Source organism: Bombyx mori, chromosome 18, assembly GCF_030269925.1.
Source record: "Bombyx mori chromosome 18, ASM3026992v2".
NCBI lineage: Eukaryota > Metazoa > Arthropoda > Insecta > Lepidoptera > Bombycidae > Bombyx > Bombyx mori.
In genome coordinates, this window is record NC_085124.1 from 11,251,236 (window position 1) to 11,272,237 (window position 21,002).

Consider the following 21,002-nt stretch of genomic DNA (forward strand, 5'->3'; position numbering starts at 1 on the left):
AACATTTAAATGGTGTTTAGTTGTAAAGTTAGATTTTATATAGTTTAAGCTCGCTGTTTGTCTTCCAAATAAAATAAAATGATATAGTGGCTGAACTCGTTTACGGTCGTCTGTGATTCACAAGACGTATGAAGAAAACGCACGAACTATCACGTGTTAACGATACGAGGAAAAAAACTAACAGAAGCGCCATCGACCCCTGATCCGAAAAAAAGTGTTAATTTAGTGACAACTCGATTCGGTGGCACAGGAGTTGGCAACCCTGACCACTAGGCCGAGGATCTTGGGCTCGATTCGGCCAAGTATTCATGATAAAGAAGTCGATTTACTCTTCGTTTGGCTGTTTAATATTAGTCTTCAGTTCCAATAGTACAGCAAACCCTAGTTTGAAGCGAGATGGTCTAGTGAGATTTGTTGCGAGAAAAAAATTATTATTGTGCAGAACGAGTGAACGAGCTGGCCATGGCGGCTCAACCGTAGTATTAAGTGCTCACCAAAGGTACCAAAGGTATGCTTACCGATCACCGCCTGAACGTTGCTACCTTCTTTGACATTTGAGGTTATATTTTTATTACACGACTAGCTGACCCGGCAGACTTCGTAGTGCCTCAATCGATTAATAAAAGACCTAAACTTTTGTATAAAATAAACTTAAAACAAACAAAATGAATTCGTCCGACGGGGGACAGACACATCAAAGGGAAAACAAAATTGTTATTTTTATTTAATTCCGAGCATTTTCATATTTATCTAAGATTAGTCGAATCATTAGTGACACTTCTCTGATATTTACGCTGAATTTGGGAGTGTATTTTCGTTAACAGAAAATTCACACAACTTTCGGACATTCTCAAACTATCGAAGTATTCTTTGGGATCTTCCAATGCTAATTCCGTCAGAAGACAATCAGTAGCTTCTAGTTTATCTCTTCTATCGATCCATTTTCGTGCCCAAAACTTATTTTTCTTAATCACAGAAATTTCCTCCTCACCTCTTCTAAAATAGCGATTAAGCTATAATCAGTTTATTTACTCAATTGCGTTACAGCCCGTTCATCTTGAAAAAGACCACTCACTTGTGTACTGACTGTACTGGACCGTAATGCGAACAATTTCTGTACAGTAGCGAGTAGTTTAGCCACTAAATTACTCGGTAGTCAACTAAAATACTCGTCTAGTCCGAACTAGGCTTAGGCTGCCATTACCTTTCAACTCACATTTTTACTGTGATTGTTTTTTTGCGCCATCTGCTCGCTTTATATCGCAATGTGATAGAAGTGGCTATTTTTATTTGTATTTTTGTAATATAAAAAAAAAATGTTATCTTTTTAAGAACTTACACCAAGAAGAAATAACATCTGATTTTTTTGCCAATATTTTTTTTATGGAAATACCTTCTAACTTACAGCCTTAAAGGAACGCGATCTGAATATTTTCTTCTTTAGCAATATAAAACTACTGTAATACTGGTGGTAGGACCTCTTGTGAGTCCGCGCGGGTGGTACCACCACCCTGCCTATTTCTGCCGTGAAGCAGTAATGCGTTTCAATTTGAAGGGCGGGGCAGCCGTTGTAACTATACTTGAGACCTTAGAAATTATATCTCAAGGTGGGTGGCGCATTTACGTTCTGGATGTCTATGGGCTCCTGTAACCACTTAACACCAGGTGGGCTGTGAGCTCGTCCACCCATTTAAGCAATAAAAAAAATTAAAAATAATAATAAACTTGGATTTCGGATTCCTAAATACCATCCGTATTTTGATAACATTTTATGGTCGCCTGTAAACTTACGACGGGCGAAAGAAAAGAAGAAACAATAACACAATACTTTATTAAACATACTGCCAATTTTATCATCTACAAAGGTAATAGCGTTTCCCTCTTTTTTCTAACAGACCGAAATCCACTGCTGACCTCAACATGGCTCCGATTTTCTTACCGGTACTCCCAGGGTCGTTTGCGATTTTAAAATGTCGCTTCAAGTACCCGATTATTCGCCTCGAAGTTAGGCCTTCTCTGGACGGGATTCTATGGAAGGCCCAAACTAGAATGGCAGCTGGGACGGATTTCTTCAAAGCGGTTTTGACTTTATACCTTTTACTCCGAACTGTAGCTCCCGAATTCGTGTAGCACGTTTTCGACGAACATACACTGCTAATCGAAGAAGTGTAGGTCATTTTTTGTATAGTTGTTTGTAAACAGAGCACTTTATTGGAATTTTTATAGTTTTGATGACAAACGAGAAGAATGTGACGTAACGCGAGTCGTCATCTGTCAAAAAATATTAGTCATTATTAAAATATTATTTATCCGCGGGGTCCCAGTGTTATAAGGCTGTTTAAGGAAATAGCAAAAAGGTTAGTCGACGTCACAGGAGACCAAAAAGCTGGCAGCTACCTTGGACAAAGAATTAGTCTAGCTATTAAAAGGGAGAACGCTGCCAGTATCTTCGGAACCTTTCCTAAAGGGACTCCTTTTAGTAATATGTTTTAGTTATTAAATTATTACATATTATTATTGATATTTTTTAACGTTTTTAATTTTAGGTTCATTGTTAGATTTGATTGTCTTATATACAGTTATAATATGTTTATTGTAAGCTTAGGTTGACATACATGTCTTATTCGCAAGAATTACTGACTAACACTAATCATACGAACAGTTACTGATACCTATTTCTATCATAGCGAGTTTATAACGGTATACGACAAGTATTACTCAAAATAAACAAAACAAAAAGTATAATAACTGTAGATTAATTGGTAAGAAAGAGTCTTTTTTTTTATTCCCTTGTAGGCAGACGAGCATACGGCCCACCTGATGGTGAGTGGTTACCGTCGCCCATGGACTTCAGCAATGCCAGGGGCCGAGCCAAGCCGCTGCCTACTAAGTCATGAAGTGAAATGTGCAAAAGTAATAAGATGATACGTGCATTTTCAATACAAAACGGGTCATTTGACCCGTTTTGGTATGTTTAGCGCTAAAGTATATACCTAAAGGGGTGGCTGAAAGGCCATTTGGTTTAAGCGACATTTCGCTTAATCTATATATATATAAATGAATTGCTGTTCGTTAGTCTCGCTAAAACTCGAGAATAGCTGGACCGATTTGGCTAATTTTAGTTTTGAATTATTCGTGGAAGTCCAGAGAAGGTTTAAAAGGCAGATAAATATGAAAATGCTCGGAATTGAATAAAAATAACAATTTCGTTTTCCCTTTGATGTGTCCCCCGTCGGACGGGTTCCTTTTGTTTGTTTTAAATTTACTTTATACAAAAGTTTAGGCCCTTTATTTATCGATTGAGGCACTACGAAGTCTGCCGGGTCAGCTAGTAAATAATAATAATAATTAAAGGTGCGTTTTATTTGCTATTAGCATCAACAGTTCGACGTTTTAATTGAACTTCAATTAAACTTACACCGTTCAAATAGCCGAAGAAGTTTTTTTATTAAGTTTAGATATTTTGATATGACTTGATTGATTCTAAACTTTAAAATTTAAATGACTTTCCTGTAAAGTTGCAGAAATGTCGTGCCCTTCTCCCCTATATTTATGGAGAACTAATGAAACCCGTTCATGGTAAACGTATTAAATACACCTATTTGTTGAAACTTTTTTTTATGATTGAAGGATTACTGGTGGCCCGGGCGCCTTTCCAGTTTCACACGGACAAGTGGGCGAGCAAAGGCTCAGCCAGGAGGGGTGGGATTTGCTAACAGCTACCCGAGCGCCTCCGAAGGAGACCTAACAACTCAAGAGTAGCTGCTTCGCGTATGAATCTACTATCGGATCGGAATCGATTGTTGAAACTACACGCGTGTCACTTGTAGTACTTTCATAGTTATAATACCACGATAGAAACCTTCACAGGGATCCCAAATATTCGGAGATACACATCCATTTTGACTAACATGCTTTTACCAATTCCAATTGTGTCATAATGTATGTAACAAAATTGATATCTTTCAACATGGTTTTCATCAGATTAAAAATAAAATTCACGTGAAAATTTACACGCGTGCGACCGACAATAATTTTTATGCCTCGGGTCTAATATCTTGAATAGTATCATCAACATAAAAACAATATTATTTACATTTATAGTGGAGCCCTTAAAGTATGACTTTTTAATATTTTTGTTATTTTTATTCATATTATGTACTATTTAATTTTTGTTTGAGGCATTGTTTTAATTGAACTATAGATTCAATGTCATTATACAGTTTAGTGTATATAGTTGATTTACATTTGCTGGGACTGGGATCTATACGGAGGATTACAGATATACAACGAGAGTATGGGTGGTAGGACCTCTTGTGAGTCCGCGCGGGTAGGTACCACTACCCTGTCTATTTCTGCCGTGAAGCAATAATGCATTTCGGTTTGAAGGGTAGGGCAGCCGTTGTAATTATACTTGAGACCTTAGAACTTATGTCTCAAGATGGGTGGCGCATTTACGTTGTAGATGTCTGTGGGCTCCAGTAACCACTTAACACCAGGTGGGCTGTGAGCTCGTCCACCCATCTAAGCAATAAATAAATAAAAGTATTATTTTATTCTAAACCAAACAATTTCAATCGTCACATTACTGTTCAGATATTTGCACAATTTTGTGATTTGGTAAGTTTTATTAATACGCTACTTAGAGTAAAATGATGAAAATATTAAATTTTTTTTATAGTGGAATTTTTGGACTTTTTTGTGGAACACTAAAATAATTCAAATCTCATTATCGACGCAATTACAAATAACCAATTGGAGAGCCAGATTGGCTAAAAAAAAAGAACTTTATGCGGATTATAATAATTTTGTGGTTTTAGTCTTTTTTGATTTGTTTTTGTTACCTCTATTGGATAGTTTCGGATTAAATTAACTTATGAAATCACTTTTATTCTCTAAATTTGGCGCATATCTCAATTTAGTCAAGGTTTACATAATATAAAGCGCTAAAGTAGTTATTGTCAAAATTAGTAAAGTGTTTAACATTTAATACAAATACAATTTCAAAACGTACAGCTATATGAAACAGTATTTATGAACCCGTAAATATGAGAAGAAAGTTTGTTTGATTGGCGGAAGTTGGTAATTAACAATTTCATCCGGTTTTTAAACCGATTCGGATCTATCTGGGGCGGCGTGAACGCTCATGACATTTACAGGGAACAACACTCAAGCTTCACCCTCTTTTAGGGGCATCTCGGTTGGAAATTATGCATTATATATGTAATATGTACGGCTTACGTACACAGTATTCAAATAGTACAATATAGTGTTTGTAAATTGAAAACTCAGTTCGTTAGTTAAATAAATAAATACCTATGAATAAGAAAATCACGCGCCGTCATTGATTTCAAATCTGATAGAATTAATTACGAAATTAATTGGCATTAAAATAAATATTTTTTTTTTAGTTACATTTCATATAACATTTCCATTACTTTGCAAATAGAAGTAATGTAACAAAAATTTTCCGATGCTCATCCTTACTCCCAAGCCGAGAGCCGCCCTCACCAGAAATTTTCCTTTGCCAGAGAAACGTACATTTAAAATGAATTCCCTTGGTTGTTTTCAATTTCCATTACACGAACTGTCTGTTAATGTAAATTTGTTTTTTTTTTATGGTCGTAACATCGACGTTCTGTATACGGTAAAATTTTATGGTTTCTGATTGATTTGTGTCATAATGAGGCTTGTTCGTCTTTAATACTTAATGACCTATTTCAACAATAAGAACTCACCACATTTCCGAACACTTTTAATAGTATACAGCAACATGTATCTTTTTCAGAATATCCCTTGATAATTACGATTATTTGGAAGGGATCAAAAAAGTATACCCGCCCGTCGACTTAAATATTTTCTGTGTTAATTATGTGTAAAGTGTAGTCACTCTATTCTCTCTCACCTTTGATCGATAACTTTAATTCGCATCTTAAATGAGAACGATATGTTACTGGTAGTAATTGCTTGTTCAATTTTAATTTGAGTTCAAAATATCACTTTTTAAATGCTGACGGAAGTCTATACCGACAAAGCTTAAATATTATATTTTCATTTTTCTTTTAAATATACCCAATATTATTATTACGATATCACGACTCTCTATCAAAGATGGTTCGCGAAATCGATACTTAATATCCGAGTGTAGTGAATCGATACGAAGAACAGTAATTATATCGATTATAACATAGAGTCTAGAGTAAGGAATTCCTAATAATAATAAAACAAATCGCCTTATTACGCTTTTAGCGTTAGAACCGTTCTCAACTGAAACGTGCGTATTCATTTAATAAGTATATTTCGAAGCCGGTTATCGTGTCCCATAAACCGGAACAAAGCAATTCAATTATGTTCGTAGGTAAGGAACTCGGTCGGAAATTAACTCGGGCTGCTTTTATTTAAAGAGGCTAGTGTTGGTTATCACAAAGACTCGTCTTGTTTGCTTCTCTGGTTAAAGTAAATTGTTTGAAGAAAGACATAGCGCCTAGAAAACACCGTGGAGGTAAGTTCATTCTAAAGCCGGATGGTACGTGGCAGAAAAGGTAATTTGGGTGAACTCTGCTTCGGTTGCGGGCGTAGCTGAGCTAACTAGTAGAATAGGGTTCCATTGAAATGGATTATTTTAGTCTTAACTCCTGAAACGCCCGTAACAAACAGTTTTTTTTCTTACCTATTCTAGTAACCTCGAGGGATTATTCTAGATTCGCTGAGCTAGTAGGTGAGCTCACGGGGCTCAAACCTGACGACGTTGCTAACGCAAACCCTAGCTAGAGCTGTGCTTCGCAGAACCTATCACCGGATCGGAAACGCGACCCACTGAGAAGATCCGGCGAGAAACTCAGTGGGCTGTGTTTGTGATTTAATTTACTTGTCGAGCCCTTCGTCGCAAGCGACGGGTTCGACGAGAACGATGACCGGGGCTAGGGGTACCTAAAAGCACAGCTCGGGAGGATCCGAAATGACGTGTTAACAAACAGGCCGCATCACGAGAGTTATAGGCAGTCTTACTGCTAAGAACGATCTCTTTCAAACAACTATCAGCAGATTCATCTAATGAAATATATTAATCGCTTTGTATGTACCGCTTGAAAAATAATAATTAAATAATGATAATGTTATTATTATACAAATGAAAATACATAAATCTAAACGTAAATGTACTATTTTATGTAATTATTAATTATCAATTTAAGAAATATTTATAACAACAATAATAAATATAATGTAATTAAAAGTACTGTTATTGTTTGATTCTTATACATGTATCAAATAAAACTAATTTTCGTGGTCACGGAGTAATGAAACAAAATGAAATATAATGACAATGAAAATGCGAGATTAAATCGTAAAACAAGTTTTAACCATGCCCGCAGCTCGTTTAAGTTGAAGAAAATAATAATATTAAACTGTTAACAATAGTAGACACTACTAGCCACTAGCCTATGACGAATGATGGAGAATGATGGATGGAATGGATGAAAGCAATCGGCGTTCCTAATTTTTCCAAAGTCAAGATATTGCGCCACGTTAAAAATAAAAACGAATATAATTCAAAGGGTTGTTTTAAATAAAGTTTCAAAGGAAAATCCACTACAGAAATTTAAGGGTAAGGTTCGATTAAATCGATTCCCATAAAACGATAATTATCCATCAACTTGGTTTTTAACGCGCGTAATAATAATTTTTGACATTACGCACATAGAAGTAATATGGTATTATTACGTAGATGTAACTTTGGACACATATGTTTTTGTTATTTTGTTATATTGTCATAAAATTCGTATTTCAGAGGCTTTGAAACGTCCATGATATGTTTGATAATCATCTATTTATTATTATGTACATAATAAGTAAATCGATGTGTGATGTTCCCTATAGACTCCGCAGCGGCTAGACAGAGGTATTGCAATGAAATTTTCAAGAGTTCATGTATCTGGCGTTTAAGCAGTGATTAGATCAAAGTCAAATCAACTATCGGTCAGCAAAGCGTTTGACTGGTTATTAAATAAATATAATGAATGCTCAAATTCATTAATCAACATTATTTCTTAGATCTTCTTGAACTGTTCTTCACATAATTTTAAGGTTATTTGTTTTAGGTTTTAGTCTTAACTGCCTAAAATAATTTAGTTTAATGCGAGCTAAAGAAGTTCTTGAATATTTTTTATGTGTCTATTTTAAAATAGCTGTTTGCTCTAAAATCTAAAGAACTCGAGTTCCTCGACGTTGTTTTACGCGTGTGTATTTTCTTTCCCGCTAAAATGCAATTTCCTCGAAACAACCCTTTAAATATAGATGTCGTTCGTACGTAATTCGAAAACTTTGATGTTGTAATCCTGTGTATTTTCATTTTAGAAGACGCAGTTTATGGTCGGAGTAAATATTTTTTCTTAGTATTAATGTACATTTTTCTTCTTTTAAATGTTTTAGTTAGTCAAATAGGTATATTTTTTATTACCCTTGTAGGCAGACGAGTACACAGCCCATCTGATGGTGAGTGGTTACCGTTGCCCATGGACTTCAGCGATGCCAGGGGCAGAACCGAGCCGCTGTCTGCCGATGCACGTATGCACTAGTTTCTTGAATCCATAAAGATGATGATAAGTACTCAGTGCTGGTCAAGCAGCTGCTTTTTTTATTGCTCAAATGGATGGACGAGCTCAAGGCCAATCTGAAGTTAAGTGGTTACCTGAGTCCAATGACATCAACAGTGTAAATGCCGCCATCCAACTTGAGACATGATGTCTCAATTTTATAATAAAACGGCTGCCACCCTTCAACTCGAAACGCATTACTGCGCCACGGCAGATATAGACGCGGGGTTGGTACTTACTCGTGCGGATTCACAGGACTTTCTACCACCAGTAATGCTTTGCGTGTTTTTTTTAATATGAAGCGATCCAGCTAATAATCCAATTTCAATATGAAACTCATTCATGATCCGAGGAAATATATGAAAAGATCTCGTTATATTCATTTTGGCATTACACCGTCCACTGAAAGACTGCGCCATCCGCAGTCCGTTTTCCAATCTAAAGGGTCTCTGTTCCTGTTTGACAGCTATCCTCCCATAGTAACTTGTGTTTGGCAAATCAGAATACAAATTGCCGAGAAGGCTAGTAATGGATTAGAACTATTAAAATACAGATGGCATTGAAATTGTTTTCAGAAGTGAAGACCTTATGATCTTTAGGTCTTTTTGACTCTTTTGGAAGAGACCGAATTTTTTATTTACTAATAATTTTTACGTAGTTACTGCACGCACGGGTAGGTACCACTGCCCGGCGTATTTATAGTCTCGATATCGGTGGCAGCTTTTACGTTGTTGATGTCTATGGGCTCTGATAATCACTTAACACCAGGAGTGCCGTGACATCGTCTACCCATCTAAGCAATAAAATAAAACACTAAACTCGTGTTGTGCAAGTGGGTAGATAATACTACTTCAAACATATTTGCACTGCCCATGTGTCAATAGATGACAAATAGAAGTACATAATAGAAACCAATTAGTAATAAATCTATTTATAAAAAAAACAGTTGCAATATGTTTGACGGAGCATCGGTTCAAAAATGTACGACCGATTTAGCTAATTTCAGTTTATTACGTCGTTTATTTGACACACGTAATTGTAATTAATAATAAGGTTTGTATAAATGATTTATTTGGTGATTCAATAATATCTTATTAGAAAAAAAAATTGTAGGTTATTAAAACTCAAATTAAGAATATTTTTTTGGAAGACCTTTTGTTAACCATAGTGGTTTTGGACAGTGCAATTATTAAGGTCTGTGCTCGGTGGCTACTATTAGATCCGGTAAAACTATTAAAAATACAAATACTTATTAGTACAATACAAATATATATTTTTCTTCCTTAACACACTAAAGTTCTTATTTTAACTATAAAAAGCCACGAACGTCATCAGCTTCTTTTATAGCATACGCAAGCTGAAAATAAATAATACACTAAATACAATACAAATAGATTTAAAATGTAAAAGAAAAAATTGTAAGTCAATACTAACATTGTTTTATGCAGGTCGATAAGAGATGGCGCTAGGCGATAATGTTTTGTGCTGTGCCATTGTAAGTATCAAAATTCACTTCAAGTGATCAAAGTCATCCAAATGAATAAAGTTAAATACTGGTTTGTATTGTCGTTTATATGAGGTAATTACTAAAATGTTATTTTGCTTTCATAAAGAGTTTTAAAGGACCTCGAATTTTATTTAGAATAAAATAATTATGCTTCATTCTGTTTAATTAATTGTTTATGTTAGAAACATCGCGTTTGCAATTTTAATTACCTATTAATGTTATTTTCGTTATTGTTGTGCACTGCCTTTGTGTGTGAGAATGTGGCAAACGCTCCAGGTCTTTTCAGCTTACTGTGCATTGTAATTTTGTTTAATATTTATTTTTATGAATTAAATTTTCCAAAAAATAATTAATAACTAGTAAGTAAAAAAAAGACGTACTCGTTGAGTTTGTTTCGCGGGCTTATTTTGATCTTTAATAAAAATGTTTAATGTCATCTAAATAACGATTTAGAAATTGAATTATATTTGGTTTTACCACTAGGTATCGTATACCTTTTTTTATGAATGAAGGCTTACTGGTGGCCCGGAGGCCTTTCCAGTTTCACCAGGACAGGTGAGCGAGCAAAGGCTCAGCCCCCCCAAGAGCCCCTCCAAAGGAGACCTAACAACTCAAGGGCAGCTGCTTCGCGAATGAATCTACTACCGAATCGGAATCGCGACCCGCTGAGAAGATCCGGTATATCATATAGGTGTAGGATAAGGTATGTAAGAACTTAGTACAAGCCATTTAACTTTCCGCGATGTAATGAAGAGCTGACTTATTTATACTTTTTTATTGCCACCCAGTAGTTATCGCAGCCCAATATCACCCAGTAATTGCCGCCAACCAACCTGAGTCACCAAAACAAAGCCTCAACGTTTTTACGACTGTCCGTTTGGGCTCACAATATATTTGTATCAGTCCTTTTTATTTTCATTTTTACTCAAATCCATTTCCTATTTCTTTAAGCTCTAAAAAATACTAAACTCTTCATCAAACTTTTATTTCCTTTAAAAATAAATTACTGTTAATATTATCTAAAAATTAAAGGGTCATTGTTGTAATTTGAACATATGGCGTTTCTTATTGAGGTTTCATAAAATCTATGTTACGTTTAAACTTGAGCTTTATATTCAAAAACTATCGTAACTACAAAGTGTTTCAAAGGTAACTCAGAAAAGATAATTTGTATTTGTGGGATACTGTTCCCTATTTTCATTCAAATAAAATCGAAAGTCTCCTGTACCGTCATTACATTATGGGACCCTATCGAACCGGCTAATAAAATAAGAGATTACATCTTTGTGTACGAACAGAGCAGGGCTTCTGTAATTTTGTGAGGGAAATTGAGCTTTCCGAAAACAGTCCTTACGATTTGAACATAAAATCTATTATCGTATACGTCTTTGTTCACTCGATTATACTAAACAGTATCGGACCGTTCGTTGTGTTGTGATAGAGAATAGGTTGAGAATCGTTTAAAATTCGCCACCTGATCGCCGCAATCACTCCGTGTAATGCGTATTATTATGTATTACATTCGTTTTACTTGTAATAGGACCTCTTGTGTGTCCGTACGGGTAGGTACTACCATCTTGCCTATTTCTGCCGTGAAGCAGTAATGCGTTTCGGTTTGAAGGGTGGGGCAGCCGTTGTAACTATACTCGAGACCTTAGAACTTATATCTCAAGGTGGGTGACGCATATACGTTATAGATGTCTATGGGTTCCAGTAACCACTTAACACCAGGTGGGCTGTAAGCTTGTCCACCCACTTAAGCAATAAAAAATAAAAAAAACACGTGTGGCACTCGGAGACTGCCGCGGTAAAGCTATTGCATAGCATTTTTTATCAACTTATGCAATTATAAATCGACAATAATAATTTAATATTAAAACAACAATAAAATAAGACCACGCTATATTTATAAACATTAACAAAAGCAAAACATTAACTGTCCCCTTCACACTCATAACCTAGACCGCGCGAGGGAGAGATGGGCAGACTTTTCATGATGTGCATGCGGCAGTGCGACGTCACGCCGCGCGCTTATTCACAAACCCTATACAAGCGCAACGTGTGAATGTGTTGAACGCGAGCTGCATAGTAGGCGTAGTGGGGGTGTCAGGTTATTTTCGTTACGGAATTTCTTGATTCAGTCGCCGCGCTCAAAGCCCGCGATAAAAGCTATGCAATAGCTTAAAAATCAATTAACGAACGTAATTAATTTTATCATATACTCCTAATTAAATTAAATTAAATGATGGTCGTCGATGGAGACGTTTAAAAACGCGTTAATCATTATGCGTTAGTAATATCGTTGTCCGGCCATGATAGTGCGGGTTTGCGCAGGCTGGCATGCAAAATCAATAAATTGCATGTTGTTTCTGTAGGAAGATCACAGGTTATCGCTTGCTTTTGAAGGGGAAGTCCGTCATCTAGAGGGGAGTCGACGAATTTCGGACTAATATAGGAATACCTATACTGCAGATCAGGACTATTCAGGACCAAGATGCGAGCACTTGAAAATGATGGCGCTATTTCTTTCACACAAACTTTGTTTAATGGATTGTACAGTTTGCTTAGTGAGAGTTTGTTAACGTTCTCGATATCGTAAAAGTTAACTCAAATTTGTATGCAGTTAGAACAGCGCCCCTAGCGGCAAACGTAGGCCGTTAACTTTTAATCTATCCAGAACGTTAAAAAGCTCGCACTAAGTACACAGATAAGTGAAGAAGCTCGTAGTTCGTATATCCCCTCGAGGCTACTAGTGATTAGTTCAGAATCCGGTCACCGTCTTAGCCGAACCCGTCGCTTGCGACGAAGGGCTCGACGAGTAAATTAACCCATAGACACAGCTTCCTAAGTTTCTCGCCGGATATTCTCAGTGGGTCGCGTTTCCGATCCGGTGGTTGATTCTGCGAAGCACTGCTCTTGCTAGGGCCAGTGTTAGAAACACTCCCGGTTTGAGCTCGTGAGCTCACCTACTGGCCCGGTTACGCTGACATAGCCTCTCAAGGCTATCAGCTTCTAGTAGGAAAAAAAAGGTAAGAAAAAAATCCACAGGGTACATTGCATTACTGTTGTTCGTAAAGCTTGCCATATAAAATACGTACTCAACCAATAAAGTACTAAAGAAAGCGTGTTATTGTAGTAAACTGTCTTCGTGTCCCATTGGTCGCTTGGCATTAAAAGGGCGACACTCCCTAAGTTTGGAAAATCAAATCTCTTCCCCATAGGATTAGAGATTTTGATCGAAACTCCATGAAAGAAGCTTTTTAATATTTTGGAAACGTTCTAGTATAAATTTTTTTTGTTACATATAAAATTTCATAGATAAAATCAAATGTGTGTTCAATAATAATTAAAAAAAAATATCGTTCATATCACGCAATGTCTTTGTCATTGTCGACTAGAAAGTAATACCACCCAGCAGTTTTAATTAGATATTATTATATTCTGTCTCTTGTTTAGTTGGTCGAGTACATCGCCGGAACTATTAGAAGGATTTTCATTTAGATATAACAGGTGGGAAGATTTATTTATATACTAGTGGTCCTGCAGTAGTCGAAATTCGACTATAATTAATTGAAATTTTAAGTTTGAATATTATTATGGTTCTATTGTCAAAGACTGTTATACTTCTATAATCACAAATTTCGCCAAGACTACACTATAGACAAATAATATTAAACATAAACAATATTAACCTATTCTAAATTTGACTACAGATTTTAAGCAATAACAAAAGTTTGACAATAAAGAAAGAGTATATGTGTGTGTGTGTGTGTGTCAAATATATGGTAGTGTGTGTAATGTTTTCTTTATTGATCTAATGTATTTTTATGCATTATTTAAAAAAAAATATTAGCACTGAAATTCTTCTCTATAAGTGAGGGAAATTTCATACTCCTCCGTCCGCGCAATTTTCGTAAAAAGGGGTACAAAGTTTTTGTTTCACGTATTAATATATAGATAAATAAAATAGAATATTGTCAAAAAGACGACGTCCGGTGCATTCGTATCGAGGGACGCGACCGTGCCGGTGTTCGAATGCCGCAGGCAGGTACTAATTTTTTTAATGAAATACGTATGTATTAACAAATGTTCACGATTGATTTCCACAGTAAAGGAATGACAACGTGTAACAAAAATAAAACTCACTAAAAAAATTATTTGGGTAATAGCTGCTGGTAGGACGACTTGCGCGTCCGCATGTGAGCGCAGTAATGCGTTTCAATTTGAGAGGGGGGGCAGGCGTTGTACTGTAAAATTGAGACCTTAGAACGCATGTCTTAAGGTTGTCTATGGGTAACCACTTAAAACCAGATTGGGCGTGAGCTCTTTCACCCATCCAAGCAATAAAAAAATTATTTAATAATTTAACATTTTTAGATGTTACATAACAAACAATAAAATTATCTATAACTATTTCTCTGATTGTTGTGTTTTCATTACAAAACTATTTAACTGATTTTGACAACAATCGGCATGGAAATCGTCTGAAACCAGACAAAGAATTGCCTTAAAAAATCTACTTCTTCCCGCTACTGAGTCGCACGGCCCACATCCTATAAAGTATCTCGCGAATGAAATAGCTGAGGCTAGTGCGAAATAGCCACTTTACACTGGTGATAGGACCACTTGTGAGTCCTTACGGGTAGGTACCACCACCCCGCCTATTTCTGCCGTGAAGCAGTAATGCGTTTCGGTTTGAAGGGTGGGGCAGCCGCTGTAACTGAGACCTTAGAATTCATATCTCAAGGTGGGTGGCGGCGTTTACGTTGTAATGTCTCTGGGCTCCGGTAACCACTTAACATCAGGTGGGCTGTGAGATCGTAAAAACTTTCGTAATTTTATTAATCATTTATAAGCGCTTATTAAAAGTAGGAATCTAGCAAAAAAAGATCTGTTCCAGGTATTTTAAATTCCATCGAAAATATAATTAGCGTGCTTACGTAACGATAAGCTTAGCTTGATAAATTTTAACGTTTACACACACTGGTGTTATTCCGAAATATTAATCCGAAATGGTAAGAAAATTAATTAAAACGTGATTTAGATAAAACTTTCTCGTCTATAATGACGATAAAAATCATTTCAGTTTAATATTGAATAATATTGATTTAAACTAATATACGACACTTATAATAAACATTATGAATGGTACAAAAAATAAAACACCAAAAATAAAATATCCTAACAAATCTGAGTATCCACGTCACTATCGTGTATATAAATGCTTTGCAATTTCAGTAGGGATGCCCTCACTGTTTTAACTTTATAAGCGTTTGGATGTCAATAGTGTTTTTTTGTTTATAACACACTTTAAAACTGTAAAGTTTGAAGATGATTATGACCATCTTCAAAACGTTGGACTAACTCGAAATTTACCATACTTATCAATTGAATATTTTAAACTAACTTACTAGTTAACTATAGACCCCACGGTTTTTTTACAAAAAATTTTTGTTTTCTATTTTTAAGTAGAATCTATATCTATATCTATACTAATATTATAAAGAGGAAAGATTTGTTTGTTTGTTTGTTTCGAATAGGCTCCGAAACTACTGGACCGATTTGAAAAATTATTTTTCCATTAGAAGCCGACATTGTCCCTGATGAACATAGGCTACTTTTTTAAAAAAAAAAAAAAATATTTTTTTGGTTTCATGTGTGTTTTAATGTTTCCGAAGCGAAGCGAGGGCGGGTCGCTAGTTTTCTATAAAGGCGTATTTTTTAGTTTTTTAAACTATTATTAGTCACAACTTGCTATTATAAATTTTAATTACACTAGTTACCGAAGCGCACCTTCTTTGGCGCTGATGTGATTTATAACTCGATGCAACGAAAAACATACACTAATTTTTTTTATTTTTTTTTATTTATTGCTTACGTGGGTGGAAGAGCTCACAGCCCACCTGGTGTTAAGTGGTTACTGGAGCCCATAGACATCTACAACGTAAATGCGCCACCCACCTCGAGATATAAGTTCTAAGGTCTCAGTATAGTTACAACGGCTACCCCACCCTTCGAACCGAAACGCATTATTGCTTCACGGCGGAAATAGGCGGGGTGGTGGTACCCGTGCGGACTCACAAGAGGTCCTACCACCAGTGATAGATCCTACCACCAGTGATAGGTCCTACCACCAGTGATAGATCCTACCACCAGTGATAGGTCCTACCACCAGTGATGATCTACTAAATTAATAATATTTATTTCATACATCACATTTAGTATTCGGACGTTGAGTCGCGCTTCTCAGTGTTGTCGTTTTGAAAGCTCTTACAAATTAATAACATTGATAATGAATTTAGTGCTGGTGAGCTAGGCCAAGTCTTTTTTGTTAATTTATTAAAATTATATTATATTACAATGTAATCTTATAATTAGTTGGTTAATGGTTTGTTTGAATCTTGCAAGGTCTTTAAATTATAAGGTGCAATAACATGTACCTTTTTTAAATTTGCTTTTATTAGTTCGGTATAGATTGTATTATACTTGTACACGCATCAAAAACTGATGACAATAAAAAAATATAACTTCGCTCTAGTGTTCTGACCAGTATCGATAGGATATAAAAATAAATAAAATAATTATTACCTACTTCAGTTTGCTATTTATGTGCGTGTGGTTTTTTTTAAAATACATATATTATTTTTAAATAAACTTAAGAAACTAATGTCAGCCCTATACAAGTTACAGATTAGATTAACGGATATTCAATTGCGCATAAACTAGTATGATACGGCTTGATATTAGCATTCTCTGTATCATTTAAATACTGAATTAACAACATTTATTTGTTGTTTATAACTACATTATATAATCTATCTTTTCGATAATTCGATAAGGGTATTATTATACATATAAGAATTTATTTGGAGATTTTTTTTAACCTTAGCTGTTTACGTAATAGGTTTTTAACATTCAGTACCTTTTGAAAACGAACTTATAAATTAAAAAACAAATGGTAGGATTCAATTGTGTGCTAGATGTCATAACACGTTATTTCGGATCCTCCCGATCCACTAACGGTGCTTCTAGGTACTTCAAGCACCGGTCACCGTTCTCGTCGGACCCGTCGCTTGCGACGAAGGGCTCGACGAGCAAATTAACCCTCAGACACAGCCCACTGAGTTTCTCGCCGGATCTTCTCAGTGGATCGCGTTTCCGATCCAGTGGTAGATTCTGCGAAGCACGGCTCTTGCTAGGGTTCATGTTAGCAACTTCGTCAGGTTTGAGCCCCGTGAGCTCACCTACTAGTTAAGGTTTCGCTGGAATAGCCTCTCTAGGCTACCAGCTTAGGTAGGGAAAAAAAAGATGTCCTTATGAACATTGGGTTTCAAATTAATGCAATTCTATAGATACAGCTCATTGATTTTCGGTCAGGTCTCGATTCCGGTGGTAGATGCTGCGAAGAATTGTTCTCGTTATGGCTAGGGCTAGCAAATTTTCTTAGGTTGAGTCCGTTAGCTCACCTACCCATCCGTCAGAAACTAAAATACTCCCTTAGGCTACCAGCGAATAAGTAGGGGAACAAAAAATATGCAATGGATCTTGAAATCGTCTGTTAAGAAAATATAAGCGACACGTGATAATTTTAGGTGACCCATAAAATCGTTCCAATCGGGATTGAACCCAAAAAGAAACAAAAAAAACTCAAACGGATATGACCCAAGAATGTACGATGATGTGAGTCACTCCATCACTAACCGCTTCAAAGATAAAAACCGGTATTCATTGACCTCTCATTTCAACCTAACGCTGCAGCTTTGAAAACGTTAGGCGGGTCATTTTACCTCGGAAATTACGGCGGAACCGACAACCTTGAACGTGCGTTAACATCAAACGCTGTATTAACTTGCCGAAGAGTAATAACCCTTATCTCAATCGGATAAAGACTGCGACAAAACTTTTTGGGAATACGGATGGTAAAAAAAATGTTTGTAATGTTTAGACTACATTCCTTTGATAATAGTATTGTCCACAAGGTGGCTTGTGAGCGCTATATAAATCAACAATTAGGCTCTCTTCATGAAAGTGACAGATTTCTGGACTACCGCAGATGTTTTTCGTTCATTATTACCGCATGGCTTACTATGGAAGTGTAACATGCAAATGTAAATAAATATAAACTTAATTGTTTGAATTTTCTTTAAAATGACAATTCGTCTTCTCGCGTTAAAACTGTATAATCTTAAAACTTACTAATTTTGAGAGAGAGGGAGAGTGTTTTAAAGGTTTAATATGTGATATTTTTAATATTAATCATCTTTGCAACATTTATTTTTTATTTTTTACCTGTTACATTATCTGTCTTTTAAATTAAGATAAAATTATGTATTATTTTTGTTAGAGTAGTCAAAATATAGGTAACCAAAAAAAAAAACTAAAGACTAAAACTAAACTACGCTCTTTTGACAGTATTTATAAGAAAAATACTGGTGATGCCAAATGATTCCGCATATTACCTAGCTCAATTACGAATATTTTTGGAAATTGTACACTTTTAATGCGAAAAGAAGAATTGAGTGCGTTTTATTTTTCATTCCGTTATTTTGAACTTACGAAATATATTTAATACGAGATCTAATATAGCATCTTAACACGAGATTCGCCGAGCCAGAGGGCTGACAATGATGGAAGTACATTTTACGTTCAATCCAATTATCTTTTTACTGCGGTTTAAGTATTCTACGCATCACAGCAGCACTCTTTGTGATATCTTTAACGTTTAAATTACAATTGGGACTGACCGGAAGTAGATAGGTAGGTACAAGATATCTTTTTAAATTTCACTAATTAGGCGAAATAATTTTACACAATAATAGCGTATCCGGCTTTTAATCCAGCGATGTGGTTATTCAGAGCTAATTTCCTAGCTAGTGTGTAACTTGGGTGCTGATCGGAGATATGTTAACATGAATTGAATGGGACCAAACACGCAATCATACTTTCTGCTTGGAAGAAGAGATTGGATATTGTTGACTGAAGGTTTTAAAAAGGGCATCAGGATACCGCTCACGGTGATGAGACGTTAGGAATTATGTATGTCAGGAGAAGAAGGTGTGAAACAGAAGTGTCTGTTGTAGCATCTTTTTTTTGCGTTAGTTTTGAACCATCAGGTAGTAAGACTCGAATATTGTCTATCTTGAGAAATGAGGTCAAAACCTCAGTTGTATTGTATAAAGGCTGTCCCGTTTTTCGCACTGCAGCGATTGATTGCTCCGCGCTAGAAATAGGATGGTAGTAGCTGCCTGTACCAACTTACATTACGTCCTATCTATCATCGCTAACAAGTTTTCGATAATATTTCGTTTTTTTTTTTTTTTATGACCTGGTGACAGAGACCTTTAGGTCATATCTTATTTGGAAAATGCTCATTACTTTGGGGTGATAATGTTTCGTGAACGCGAAATGTTGCCAGCGCCGTAAATGAAATTTAAAGCAATTTTGAATTGTCTTACTGAATTAAAACTACTTTTACGTTTTAATACAAGTATGCTGTTGTCTTTATTATAATTCGTATGCTTCGATTATTTTACAGTTTTCCTGGCACCGACTAATAAGGCGCTATTCGTCGATATTTTGCACCTTTAGAATTGAAGTGGCTTAATCCAAAATTCTTCTTTTTTTGTAAGCACCAAACGAGTAATTGAAGAATTGATTTTTTGTAGTTTTTAGTTGTTCATACTTAAGGTATGTGATTGATTTAAAAGAGTTGGAAAGTGAGCGTTTGACGTTTTCTGCACTAAAATTCTGGTTTATAAATGGTTCGAAGTATAACACGTGTTTTCTTAAAATTTTAAGTTAGTACTACAATTCTAAAGGTGTGATTTTAGTATCGTGACCACTGTTACATCACACAAATACATACAATTTTTCTACGTCTTAAAAATCGCTAGTTTCATCGTCTCTTCATTACCGTTTAACTTTTGAATATACCTACCCCGTATAATAGGATTAGTTAATCTCAATTTAACAATGTTTTATAGGCTCTGAGGCGCCATGTCTGAATAAGCGGGCGATCGTCCCATGACGTTTTTGTAAATCGCTCTCGTAAAATACTGACGGCCCTAGCTGACGGTCGATATCTGTAACATAAAGCGTTCGCTAATGAGAATTCGAGCTTAGTTTTAAGCATGTTTTAGTGTACGTACATGTCCTGGAGAAACAAAAATGGCTGACTTTGAAAGTGACGTGAGATTTTTGTAATTAATTAAATTTTAGAGTTTAGAATCTTAGTGTTTATTTATACAAAATGAAGAATGCTAGCTCGTAAACCAGTATAGTCTCGCGCCCTACATATTATTACGGATGTAAAAAATGCGTATTAGGAACAGTGAATATAGCGCTATCTCTCTCATTCACACATTAATGGCGGTGACAATTTGCAGCGTGTATTTTTTACTGACAACTAACTCGACTAGATTTGGAAGCATTTTTTACGAAATTAATACTTGTTTTTTGAAAACTTAAATTACTTGTAACTTAGTTTCATTTTCAAAAATAAAATCGTAACCCGTGAAAATCTTAATTTTTAGAAATTTAATGAAAGTTTCGTAGCTATATTTTTGTTACATTTAAGGTAACTTTAACACGCCACGTGTTTTATTCAACTCTCTTTCAGTCACTCACTCAAAATTAGCTTATTTATGAAAATATATGTAAAAATAATTATAGGTACATATAGTAACCGGCAAACTTCTTGAGCAAATGACCTTGACTGCGCAGAACCGAATTTTAGATCACTTTGGTGGTGAGGGTGAGGCGCGACGGCAGGGGAAATCGTATCGAGCGCGTTATTGGTAGATCAGTCGAACCTTGCGTCCCGCACCGCGCCCTCGTTCCGCTTGCTCCCAAAAGTACGCTTGCGTACAGTATAAAGTCTATCGTTATTATTCGTTAAGTTA

The 21,002-nt window shown here is 35.7% G+C and overlaps 1 long non-coding RNA gene across 1 annotated transcript; it reads right to left on the reverse strand.

Moving 5' to 3' along the window:
• Positions 1-697: 697 nt before the first annotated feature.
• LOC134200583 (uncharacterized) lies at positions 698-1,266 on the reverse strand. The gene is made up of 2 exons (XR_009975563.1): positions 1,076-1,266; positions 698-996 (listed from the first exon to the last, which is right to left on the reverse strand). It is a non-coding gene; the product is annotated as an uncharacterized LOC134200583 (long non-coding RNA).
• Between the last annotated feature and the right edge of the window lie 19,736 nt (positions 1,267-21,002).